Source organism: Phyllobates terribilis, unplaced genomic scaffold (assembly GCF_046119375.1).
Source record: "Phyllobates terribilis strain yellow unplaced genomic scaffold, ASM4611937v1 Scaffold_4__5_contigs__length_816908805, whole genome shotgun sequence".
NCBI lineage: Eukaryota > Metazoa > Chordata > Amphibia > Anura > Dendrobatidae > Phyllobates > Phyllobates terribilis.
This window is the reverse complement of record NW_027362764.1, coordinates 363,033,855-363,047,252: the sequence shown is the minus strand read 5'-3', so window position 1 is coordinate 363,047,252 and position 13,398 is coordinate 363,033,855. Positions and strand designations below refer to the sequence as shown.

The following is a 13,398-nucleotide window of genomic DNA, read 5'->3' as shown; positions in this document are numbered from 1 at the left end:
TATATGTTGTTAATATTGGACTAGAAGAAAGCAGTCAGGATTAGATTGCAATAATAAAAGTGTGCATGTAAAAAAGATAATGTGGAGTAAAATATATAATAAATGTGACCTCAGTCTATTCCACACCCTCTCTGAAGAAGCGATGACGCAATACACGTGTTAGAGGGGTGCAAGTCTGGGTAACTAACATTTTTACATCCTCAGGAAGTGTTGTTCCACATCTATCTGCTCATCTTTGAGAACATAACCTGTACATTCCTATTGCATACATGTCTTGTATGTGCTTTGTTTCACCTATAACTTACACTTTTGACACTTGTCTGATATAATTATACAGGTACATCTCACTAAATTAGAATATCATTAAAAAGTTCATTTATTTCATTTCTTCAATACAAAAAGTGAAACTCATATATAGTCACTACAAACAGAGTGATCTATTTCAAGTGTTTATTTCTGTTAATGTTGATGATTATGGCTTACAACCAATGAATACACAAAAGTCATTATCTCAGTAAATTAGAATACTTCACAACAGCTTGAAAAATGTTTTTAAAATCCGAAATGTTGGCCTACTGAAATGTATGTTCAGTAAATGCACTCAATACATGGTCGGGGCTCCTTTTGCATCAATTACTGCATCAATGCAGCGTGGCATGGAGGCGATCAGCCTGTGGCACTGCTGAGGTGTTATGGAAGCCCAGGTTGCTTTGATAGCAGCCTTCAGCTGCATTGTTAGGTCTGGTGTCTCCCATCTTCCTCTTGACAATACCCCATAGATTCTCTATGGGGTTAAGGTCAGGTGAGTTTGCTGGCCAATCAAGCACAGTGATACTGTTGTTTTTAAACCTGGTATTGGCACTTTTGGCAGTGTGGACAGGTGCCAAGTCCTGCTGGAGAATGAAATTTCCATCTCAAAAAATCTTGTCGACAGAGGGAATCATGAAGTGCTCTAGAATTTCCTGGTAGATGGCTGCGCTGACTTTGGTCTTGATAAAACACAGTGGACCTACACCAGCAGATGACATGGCTCCCCAAACCATCACTGATTGTGGAAACTTCACACTAGACCTCAAGCAGCTTGGATTGTGGCCTCTCCACTCTTCCTCCAGACTCTGGGAACTTGACTTCCAAATAAAAATTGGAACTCTGGGACCTTGTGGAGTGTGTCAATGACTGCCTTCTGGACATCTGTCAAGTCAGCAATCTTCCCCATGATTGTGGAGCCTACTGAAACAGACTAATGGACCTTTTTAAACGCTTAGGAAGCCTTTGCGGGTATTTTTTTGTTAGTCTAATTTACTGAGATAATGAATTTTGTGTTTTCATTGGCTGTAAGCCATAATCATCAACATTAACAGAAATAACACTTGAAATAGATCACTCTGTTTGTAGTGACTATATATGAGTTTCACTTTTTGTATTGAAGAACTGAAATAAATTAAGTTTTCGATGATATTCTAATTTAGTGAGATGCACCTGTACAGTCTTTTTTGGTGTAACTGACACTATTTTACCATTACAGTTTGCAATAGGAGTGTGCTTTAACTGTAGTTCTCTTTGAAGCCACTAGGTGGAGACATTGCTCAGCATTTACGTTGCTTCACTTTGTTATATCGGATACATATTTCTGGGACCATTGTTATTTTGCACAATTACTATTTTATATATAGAAATGTTTACATTAGGGATTTTGTGCAATATAAATTCATTTTGCACAATTACTATTTAAATATATACAAAACTGCTTATACTAGGCATTGTGTGATATACATATACTAGCTATTGAACCCGTTCTACGCCTGGGTGGCGAGCATTTTTATTGGTATATGGTCTCCCATGCTGGAATGTGTGGCATGTGCTGCCCTCCTCCTGGTATTTGTGCTGCCCCCATCCTGTCCCCACCATCCAATCCCGGCATGCGTGGTACCCCTCACCCCACAATCCTGGTATATGCGTGGTACCCCTCACCCCACAATCCTGGCATATGCGTGGTACCCCTCACCCCACAATCCTGGCATATGCGTGGTACCCCTCACCCCACAATCCTGGCATATGCGTGGTACCCCTCACCCCACAATCCTGGCATATGCGTGGTACCCCTCACCCCACAATCCTGGCATATGCGTGGTACCCCTCACCCCACAATCCTGGCATATGCGTGGTACCCCTCACCCCACAATCCTGGCATATGCGTGGTACCCCTCACCCCACAATCCTGGCATATGCGTGGTACCCCTCACCCCACAATCCTGGCATATGCGTGGTACCCCTCACCCCTCAATCCTGGTATATGCATGGTCCCCTCACCCCACAATCCTGGTATGTGTGGCCCCTTCATCCCTTTCACACTGTACACACATACAAAAAAAAATAAAATAAACAATTATACTCACCTTTCTTCTCTGTACTCCAGCGCTGCAGCGTCCTGTTCTGCCGGAGAGCGGCGCCGGAGCACCGCGCTGTCCGGCGCCATTTTGCTGAAGACACACTGTAAATGTGTCTTCAGTAAAATGGTGAATGATAGCGCTATGCGCACGCACCGATCCGACGCCTCACCCCTGCCCCGGTCTCTGGCCATAAGAGAGGCGCCGCAGCAAAGCTCCTCCCGGTCAGGTAAGTATGCAAGTATGGCACCGGAGATCGCGGTATGCGTTCAGTGTCTACGCATACCGCGATCTCCGGCACCATACATCTCCTCTTACCTGTAACGGCTGGATGCCTGCTTCTGTCTGGAGCCAGACTGCGCATCACGCATGCGCAGTCTATCGAGGCTTCAGACAGAGGGACGCATCCCAGGTTATATTATAGATCTCTATATAACAGGAGATGCGCATATGTCTGAAGCCTTTATAGACTGTGCAAGCGTGACAAGCCTGCGCAGTCTGGCTCCAGACAGAACGCATGGAGCCGTTACAGATAAGGGGAGTGTGTATGGCGCCTGAGATCCCGGTATGCGTAGACACCGAAAGCATACTGCTATCTCCGGTGCCATTCTTACATACTTACCTGACCAGGAGGAAAACTGTGCATAGCGCTATCCGGCACCATTTTACTGAAGACATATTTGCAGTGTGTCTTCAGCAAAATGGTGCCGCACTCCTCCCCCGGCCTCCGGCAGAACGGGACATAGTGCTGGAGCACAGGGAAGAAAGGTGAGTATAAGTGTTTATTTTTTGTATGTGTGCAGCGTGATAGGGGTGAAGGGTGCCATGCATACCAGGATTGGGGAGTGAGGGGTGCCATGCACACCAGGATTGGATGGGGAAAAGGATTGAGGAGCACAAATACCAGCATGGGAGACCATATACCAATAAAAATGCTCGCCACTTGGGCATAGAATATAACGGGTTCAAATAGCTAGCTAGGTGGAGAGCATTTATATTGATATATGGTCTCCATCCCGTCATGCGCTGCCGCCATCCTGCGCCCCCGTCATGCGCTGCCGCCATTCTGCCATGTGCTGCTGCCATCCTGCGCCCCCATTCGGTCATGTGCTGCTGCGGGATTGTGGCGCCGGAATCAGCACCTGTGCGGTCCGCACTTTCCGGTGCCATTTTGTTAAAGACACACTGCAAGTGTGTCTTCAACAAAACAGCACCGGAAGTGTGCTATGCGCATTCGCCGTTTCCGACGGCGGATTCATCTCCCAGCCTCCGGCCCGAAGAGACCCCACGGCAATCCCGGATAGGTAAGTTGTTGTGCCGGAGATTGCGGTATGCGTTCAGTGCTTACGCATACCATGATCTCCTGGGCCACAATCCTCATCTAGGATGTGGATGCGTTCCTCTGTGGGGTCCAGGCAGCGCTTGCGCAGTCTATAAAGGCCTCGGACAGTTACGCTCTCAGAGAATTTTTTTTTTTACAAATATATATAGATGGTACTCACTCAGGTGCGGTTTGAGTCAAACAGGAGGCATGTTCCTTTAAATGTCCATAGTGGTTTATTGACTTCATAAACCAATTAACCATTCGCAAAAGGAAAAAGCAAACAAAAAACAGGCAAAAGCAAAGATAACAGTCCTTATAGCAAAGTACCTGGATGGCCAGCGCTGTGGTCACACAGGCTGGTGTAGCGTCCAGTGTCCTGGCTTGGTCTGGAGGCAAAACATACACTGGAGGCCATTTCCCTCCACACACACAGACCATGTGACAAACAACAGCCTCCATTATAAAGGCTAGAAACAACACCCAGAGGTTAGGTATGTGGGTTGCTGGACCCTCCCATCTCTTCTAGCAACCCGTACCCTGGCTCCCAGGTGCAACTAGAGGAGCGTGCACTAGAGAAAATACTCCAGGTTACATCACAGAAACCAGCCATCTCTGCGATACATACCTCCCATCGACTACACGACCATTAGCCTCCTTACAGTATATACACATACATCTAAACGTTTTCTTCAACTGTGGTACTTTTTTTTTATGATTGTTATACCCCTTATGATATACAAACCATTGTGTCAAGCAGATTTCTCCATATGAATGCAGTTCTTTTCACTTCCCATGAGAATTTGATATACTTGGTATTATTATTAGTGTTGAGCGAGCACTAAAATGCTCGGGTGCTCGAAGCTCGGGCCGAGCTCACCGTGATACTCTGGTGCTCGGGCCGAGCAACGAGCCCAATGTTAGTCTATGGGAGACCCAAGCATTTTTGCGGTGGCACCCCCGGCAGTCTGTAGAAAGCCTAAAAAGTGCCAAAAATGATAGTGACAGTGCTCAAAAGACATGGGGATCGCCCCAGGAAGTATTTCTGACCCCCAGGTCACTGCTGTCAACAACGTGTTCAGAGGTATTAAGCCACTTTTATGGGCTCACAATAAAACGTTCAAAAACGAAACTGAAACGGTTTTCCTGTGAAATATGTTAAGGAACTTCCTTTCCAGGGTAAAGACTTGTGTATAAGGTAAAATAAATAACCAAAAACAAAAATACTCCTCCACACCTTGGGCTATGTTCACAAGTAGCATTTTTTATGCGTTTTTTTTTTTGCACTTTTGTATTGCTTTCAACCGTGACAAATGCATTCACCGGGAAATGTCATTTTAACATTTTACAACCTTATCTGCCCATGTGCTGTGTGAAACATGCATACAGTGCTGAAAAGACATGGGAACAGCATGGGGAAGACCCCTGGAAGCATCTCTGACACCCAGGTCACTGCCTAAAAGTGTGCCCATCAGAAGTTGCAGACTTGCAACTATCCCCGTGCAAGTCCTTGTCCCATGGCAGTGTTCAATTGTACCTCCCCCATTCCTTGCAATGCAAGCACAAGTATGTAGCCTGCCACCCACCCACCCCCAGGCTGCAATACCATACTGCTAGCTTGCTTGTACTTTAAATTGGGCCTTTTAGGCATGTGGAGGCAGACGCCGGCCACCATGTCATGGCTGCGTCGGCGGCCTGGTATCCATACTCAGTCCCCAGCCGCCTGGCGGCCGGATGTTCACGCTCGGTCCCCAGCCGCCCCGCGGCCGGGTGTCCACACTCGGTCCCCAGCCGCCTGGGGGCTGCCTGGAGTCCATAAACGGTCCCCGGCCGCCCCTATTTCTCCTTGGAACTTCCCCAGCACTTTTCTTAACCTGGCCTGCTTTAGGGCAGCATTGGATGAGCCCACCAGAGAACCAGACTCCTTCGGTGGGCCCTGGCTTCTCCATCAGGGGAGTTGAGAGTGCCAAGGTGAGGAGCATGATGATGATAGAAGTTAGCATCTGCTTCGTTTTTTTGGAATGCAAGCGCACGTATGTAGTAGCGGCTAGGCCTGAGGCGGTCAGCGTTTTGGCGCATATCCTACCTTCTCCAAGGATTGCTGGATGTTTTCCTGCTACTATCCCAGTTCTATGACTCCCGTTAAAACAAAGCTTCTGGTGATGAATGAGGTGGTGGCAAAGGAGAAAGAGCAGGAGGAACAGGGACCATTCACATCAATATCAGGCCAGTCAACCACACATGTCTTGTAGGATATGTTTCTATACCAAAAGGAGCGGTTCGGCTACACAGTTATAGGGCATGCAGTGAGTGCAATGCCTACCAAAAATTTCAAGGCACTCCAATGCCCCTTGGAAGTGACATGGAGGTCAGAGGGCCTTAACTAAACCGTTTTTTTCCATTTATAGCAACTGGGTCTCCTGTGCACTGTTGGCCTAAGCAGTGAATGGAAGGTTTTCCAAAAATTATGAGGAACTGCAATGCCCCTTGAAACAGACGTGGATTACAGCATACTAAAAAACCTTCTACCCATTATTGAGGAGTGGGTCTCCCTTAGTGTTCGCCTATGCATTGAAAAGCAAAAGCTGACTAAAATTAGGAGGAAATGCAATGCCCGTTGGAAGAATGGTGGAGGTCGCAGTGGAATAAAAAGACAATATCAAAGCCCCTTGGAAGAGACGTGGAGGTCGCAGTAGCTTAACAAGACGGTTTTAATGCCCCTTGGAAAAGTGGTGGAGGTCACAGAAGCTTAACAAGATGGTTTTAATGCCCCTTGGAAAAATGGTGGAGGTCTCAGTGGAATAAAAAGACAATATCAATGCCCCTTGGAAAAGTGGTGGAGGTCGCAGTAGCTTAACAGATGGCTTTAACGCCCCTTGCAAGAGACGTGGAGGTCACAGTAGCTTAACAAGACGGTTTTAATGCCTCTTGGAAGAGACGTGGAGGTCGCAGTAGCTTAACAAGATGGTTTTAATGAGCCTTGAAAAAGTGGTGGAGGTCGCAGTGGAATAAAAAAGACAATATCAACGCCCCTTGGAAAAGTGGTGGAGGCCGCAGTAGCTTAACAAGACAGTTTTCATGTCCCTTACAAGAGCCATGCAGTACAGCATATTAAAAACATTATTCCCATTATTGGGGAGTGGGTCTCCCATAGTCTTTGCCTATGCCTTCCAAGCAAAAGCTGTCAAAAATTAGGACAGAGGAACTTGTAATGCTGGCAACACGGACCACGGTCACCCTGGTGGTATAGTGGTGGCGGAGGCTGAGGATAAGGAGAAGAGCAAAATACAGCAAAAATGAGGAAGAATATACCCATCTGTGGGTGTGAAGCGGTGCATAGGAATACACCTCCCGAAATAACACAGTGGATTTGACTTTGTTACTCTGCTGTCATTTGGTGATTAGAATTCTGGCCCAATCCAGCCCTTGTTCATTTTGATAAGGGTCAGCTTGTCAGCATTGTCAGTTGACAGGCGAGTGTGCTTATCAGTTATAATTCCCCCAGCGGCACTAAAAACACGCTCCGATAACACTCTTGGATACTCAATAATTAAAAGGCACAGAGGAATCACGGAGGACGCTGGTACGGTCGGCAAGGTACTCCCCTCACCATCTTTTGAAACTTTCCATTCCTTGTGAGAGTACCCCGTGCCTCAGGGCCTGTAAGCTGGGCGGGTCTCAGAAAACTGTCCCAGAACGTTGACAGTGTTCCCCTGCCTCTGCTGGATTGGAGTTGCGTCTCTCTCGTCTGTACGCCTTGGTTGGTCAACGAACTGTGACCTCTGCCGCTAGCGTGTTCAGATGGGAATTTTTTTTAACAGTTCTGCAGCAAGGTCCTTCTGGTACTGCCCCATTTTTGTAGACCTCTCCACCTCAGGAATAAGAGAGTGAAAGTTCTCCTTGTAGCGGGGGTCTAAAAGTGTCACCAACCAGTAATGACTGTCACCCAACATTTTGACAACGCAAGGGTCACGGTTAAGGCAGCGTAGCAAAGTCAGCCATGCGTGCCAGAGTGGTAATGGGCAAGACTTCCGTGTCCTCACCAAGATGACGACTGACCATGCGCTCCTCCTCCTCCTCCCTGTCCTCAGGCCACCCACGCTGAACAGACGGTATGACAGTTGTACAGGTACTACCGTCTACAGCGCATGATACCAGCTCCTGCTCTTCCTCATCCTCCTCATTGTCCCCCAAAGCACATTGGGATGACATGAGGCTGGGCTGTAATCGCCTGTTACGGCTTCTTGATCAATCTCATCATACTCTGGCTGCAATGCCTCCTCTTTAATTCTCTGCAGAGAGCGTTGCAAAAGACAGACAAGTGGGATGCTGACGCTAATGATGGCGTCATCGCCACTCACCATCTTGATGGACTCCTCAAAGTTTGTCAGGATGGTACATATGTCAGACATCCAGGTCCACTCCTGAGGTCTTGTGTGTGGAGTCTGACCTGAATATCGACGGCCTTGTTGCAGCTGGTACTCCACAACTGTTCTCTTCTGCTCACAAATCCTTTGCAAAATGTGGGAGGGTAGAGTTCCAACGTGTGGGGACATCACACACCAGTCGGTGTGCCGGAAGCTGCAAACGCTGCTGAAACACAGCAAGGGCGGTGGAAGCTGTAGCCGACTTGCGAAAATGAGCTGACAGGTGGCGCACTTTTGACAAGCAGATCTGGCAACTCGGGGTAAGATTTAAAAAACCGCTGAACCACGAGGTTAAGCACATGAGCCAGGCATGGTACGTGTGTGATCTCGCCTCGCCTCAGAGCCGCCACCAGGTTACGGCCATTGTCACACACGACCATGCCTGGATGTAGGTTCAGCGGTCTCAGCCACAGATCTGCCTGCTCTTTCACAGCTGTCCACAACTCACAAGCAGTGTGAGGTTTATCACCTAAGCTTATGAGTTTCAGCAGAGCCTGTTGCCGCTTGGCTGAGGCAGTACTGCAGTGCTTCCAGCTTGTAACTGATGTGGTGATATCCGAGATGGAGGCTGAACATGAGGAGGATGATGTGCAGGAGCTGTACACTGTGGGAGCAACTCTGACTGACATAGGGCCCGCAATCCTCAGTGTGGGGAGGATGTGTTCCGTCCCAAGGTCCGACTGGGTCCCGGCTTCCACTAGGTTTACCCAGTGTGCCGTCAGGGAGATGTACCGTCCCTGGCCACAAGCACTTGTCCACGTGTCCATTGTCAGGTGGACTCTCCCAGTAACTGCGTTGTTGAGGGCACGGCAGATGTTTTGGGGCACGTGCTTGTGTAGTGCGGGGATGGTACACCAGGCAAAATAGTGTCGGCTGGGGACCGAGTACCGAGGGACGGCCATCGCCATAAGGTTGCGGAAGGATTCCGTCTCCACCAGCCTAAAAGGCAGCATTTCCAACGCAAGCAGTCATGAAATGTGCAAATTTAGGACTGTGGCCTGTGGGGCGTTAGCTGCAAATTTGCGCTTTCGTTCAAAGCTCTGGGATATGGACAATTGAATGCTGGAGGGGAACATGGACGTTGATGCTGTTTCTTGAGAAACTGCCGTAACAAGTGAAGACTGAGAGGAGGGGGCATCTTTGCATGCAGTATGGACAGGGGGATTGCCTTGCACACACAACAGGGGGTTCTATTACACGCACAACAGCGGAAGAAGCAGTGGTGACACCCGCTGACACTGGTCGTGGACCCTGGGGTTCGCCCCACAAAGTCGGGTGCTTTGCTGACATGTGCCTGATCATGCTGGTGGTGGTCAGGCTGGTAGTTTTGTCACCCCTGCTGATGCTGGCATGGCAGGTGGTACAAATGGCCTTTTTGGGGTTATCAGCAGAGTCTTTAAAAAAATTCCAGACTCTGGAAGACCTACCGGTTGTACTGGCAACGTCCCTCGTGTTGGTGTTACGGGGAACTGTTGCCCGCCTTCTCTGTGCGGCCACCACACTGCTTCTTCCTGCCTGTTGGGGTACTCTGCCTCCCTCACCCTGTGTGCTGCTGGCCTCGCTCTGCGTGTCCTCCTGCCACGTTGGGTCAGTTACTAGATCATCCACCACCTCCTCCTCCTCTTGCGCATCACGATCCTCCTCCTCACTTCGTGGCAATTGTGTCTCGTCATCGTCCACCTCTTGTGACAAATTGCCAGCGTCGACTTGCCGTGGCTGTTCAAATATTTGGGCATCGCTACATGGGATCTCCTCTTCCACCACTTCATGCGGAGCAGGCGAGGGGCACAAATATGGAAATGGACCAGTGAACAGCTCTTCAGAGTGTTCAAGTGTGGGATCAGTTGCTGTCTGACGACACTCGGCATGATGGGAAGAAGGAGCATCAGGGTGAGGAGGAGTATGCGGTCGAGACTCACGGCTACTAAAACTTGACCGTGTGGAAGACAGACCGGAGATGGTGGTGCCCAGGTAACTGGAAGTATTATCTGCTATCCAATTAATAACCTGTTCACACTGATCAGTTCGCAATACTGGTGTTGTAGTGTGCTTCCCTAGTAATTCGGTCAAGAAGTGGGAGCGAGAAAGATGTGGCTGTTGTGGCACATTTTCACCTTGGCCACGGCCCCGTCCTCTACATGCACCATCACCAGAACGTCCAGTTTCACGTCCCTTGCCACGCGCCTTGCCCATTGTAAATGAAGTAAAATATCTTACACTCGCACTATCAATGGAAAAAGGGTAATAAAAAGTAGATTAGAACCGTGGAAAAGGAAAACCACAGTTCTATTTTTCTGGCCTACACCAGACTCTTTTAAACAGATATATTGGTGTCTGATCAGTCAGGGAGACACTATTACTGTCTTTTTTACAGCAAAAAATGCCAAAAGCAGGATAATGCAGAGATTTGGCCTCCACCAAACTCTTTTAAACAGATATATTGGTGTCTGAACAGTCACACTCAATTTTTTTTATTTTTTTTATTTTTTGGGGGTGGGGTGGGGGGGGATACCAAAAGGTTAATAAGACGCGTATTTGTACAGTCTGATCGAGAAAAAAAAAAATACAGGATTTAGATGAAAAAAAAAAAAGAATTTTTCCTGGCCCCTGAGACCGGGGGATAAGTCTAGCAATTTGACCAACAGGAGCACACAGGACTGTAATGCAGAATTTGCTGGTATAACCACTGCGTCTCCTATACAGCTTGCCAGACAGATATCTGGGATGGATATTAGTCCTGAGAAGGACTGTTTGTTTGATTTGGCAGGCTTTAGAGACCCTACACTACCTATTTCGCACTATATATCTCTCCCTAACTCAGCAGCACTCTCCCTACACTGTCTGATCCTGGGCGACTGTGTCCGGTTTTAAATACTCGAGGTGACGCTGTGCTGCCAGCCAATCACTGTAATGCCCACAAACATGGCTGCGGCATTACAGTGACAGGTTGGCAATCCCTGCATGTTCATTGGCTCTGTAAAGAACGCCAAACATGCAGGGCGGAAACCCGAGCTCCCGCCCGAGTAACCTGGAAATGCTCGGTGCTCGCCGAACATCCCGAGTAGTGAGATACTTGGGCGAGTACCGAGCAGTATCGAGCATGCTCGCTCAACACTAATTATTATCTATGACTTGCTTCCTGTAGTGATTTCGTTCTCTGCCCCATTATTATGTCTTTTATATAATTGTTGAATAAAAATTCCTATTTTTACTCGCATTATGTATGGGAAAGCTCAAACTTAGTCAGGAAAAAAAGGCGATGGCATCGCAAGAAGAAGGGAGGCGCTGGACCAAGACAGCGATGCCCATAGAAATAGACAGCCCCATAAGCAAGTATAATAAAAGGGGTTTTTCTTTTGTTGCAGGCCAGATCAGGGGCTTATACACAGCATATTAGTATGCTGTAGATGAGGGCCGAAAGGTGCTGGTCGTATCTCATATCAGCCAAACCTGGTCACAGGTTCCCTTTAAAGAGGTTGTTCACTACTATTAACAATGTCCCCATCGATTTAAACTGTGGAGATAAGAGTTTTTGTTAATAGCTTCCGTGGTCATTGTTGCCTGTAAGCGGCGCTATTGCTGACCACTCATTCGGCATCACGTGACCCCCTCCTCTGATGTCACATCAAGTTCTGGCTGCAAGTGGGCTGGGCGTGACCCAGTGAGGTGCTTCGGGGCCACCCACAACCCATCAACCATGGGGAGCGCAAGTATGTTGCTCATTTCAGAGACAGACAGATAGGGGCGGCCTGTGGACAGGTCTTTTCTTGCTGATCTGGCCTACAGCACCATAAGACCCTGCGTACAGACACGCCCCAGAGCACGGGCATCTCATTAACTGAAAACTGCAGACACTGATTACACAAGAAGCACATGACGGATTTATTCACCTCAGGTGTCATATCAATCAGTGCAGCAGCCGCAACATGACACTGCCTGCAGTTACTCTGCTGACAGGTTTGCTGTGTGAGAAAGCAGTCTTACATGTGAACTGTAACTACAGATTATGCAGCAACCTGCTGGGGAAGAGGGTGAGGTAAACGGAAGGTTTGGATACACCTGCTGCCCTACACGGAAGTCACACGCTCCCTGACAGGGGCAGCCTGCTGCCACATAGCATTACTCATCCCACTCTTCACACTTAACCTTACACAATTTGAGAATATCCGTGAAAACTGCAAGACGTCTCCCACCCATATAACAGATGACAAGGAAATACAAAAGAAAAAACTTTGCGACTACGCTAGAAATCCTGCCTCACACATGTCTCCATGATGCGGCAGTGAGGAGCCATAAACCGCATGACCGCCAGTGTAAGGGGCGTTCTCATTACTGTCCCTGACACAGTCCAGCAACTCACCGACTGCTGCTTCCCACCAGAAACCTGCCAGCGAAAGCCACGCCCCACGCACTGCTCTCTAAGCCACACCTACACGTCCGGACGTAAGGACCGTACCATTTGCCAGAGTACATAGGGGGCACAAAAGTGAGACACAACGCCGTAAATAACTGATAACGAGCTCATTGGTTTCTCATCATGCTATAAACACTGTACTGTGCTATAATGTCGGCAATACTCACTTGAAGTCACTGAACAGTAAAACCTTAACTCTACTTCATTACAGGTTTTTCAATGCTTTGCGTTTAATAAAGTTGATCTTAAAAAAGTGGGCTGGACTGTGACGTAAAGGCTGCACGTGACGTTCGTGAACGCTAAAGCTCCTCTTGTTTGTAGGCAAACCTGAGGTAGTTGAGAAGCACCACAGAGTAACGGCAGCAATAGTGGGACGGCTCTGAGGAGGGGGCGGCAGCATTAATGGCACGGCTCTGAGAAGGGGGCGGCAGCATTAATGGCACAGCCCTGAGGAGGGGGCGGCAGCATTAATAGCACAGCCCTGAGGAGGGGGCGGGAGCATTAATGGCACAGCCATGAGGAGGGGGCGGCAGCATTAATAGCACAGCCCTGAGGAGGGGGCGGCAGCATTAATGGCACAGCTCTGAGGAGGGGGCGGCAGCATTAATGGCACAGCCCTGAGGAGGGGGCGACAGCATTAATGGCACAGCCCTGAGGAGGGGGCGGCAGCATTAATGGCACAGCCCTGAGGAGGGGGCGGGAGCATTAATGGCACAGCTCTGAGGAGGGGGCGGCAGCATTAATAGCACAGCTCTGAGGAGGGGGCGGCAGCATTAATGGCACAGCCCTGAGGAGGGGGCGACAGCATTAATGGCACAGCCCTGAGGAGGGGGCGGCAGCATTAATATC

The 13,398-nt window shown here is 48.6% G+C and overlaps 1 protein-coding gene across 6 annotated transcripts in view; it reads right to left on the bottom strand.

Moving 5' to 3' along the window:
• CCDC127 (coiled-coil domain containing 127) overlaps positions 1-12,909 on the bottom strand; it is a 56,866-nt gene extending 43,957 nt beyond the window's left edge. For 3 of the 6 annotated variants that reach the window (XM_073678457.1, XM_073678455.1, XM_073678458.1), the window contains exon 1: positions 12,496-12,543. The gene's annotated coding sequence lies outside the window, so the exon portion shown is untranslated. Of the gene's footprint in view, positions 1-12,495; positions 12,597-12,716 lie in introns of those variants that run through there. The other 3 variants (XM_073678456.1, XM_073678452.1, XM_073678454.1) reach the window with 3 other exon arrangements.
• Positions 12,910-13,398: the final 489 nt, after the last annotated feature.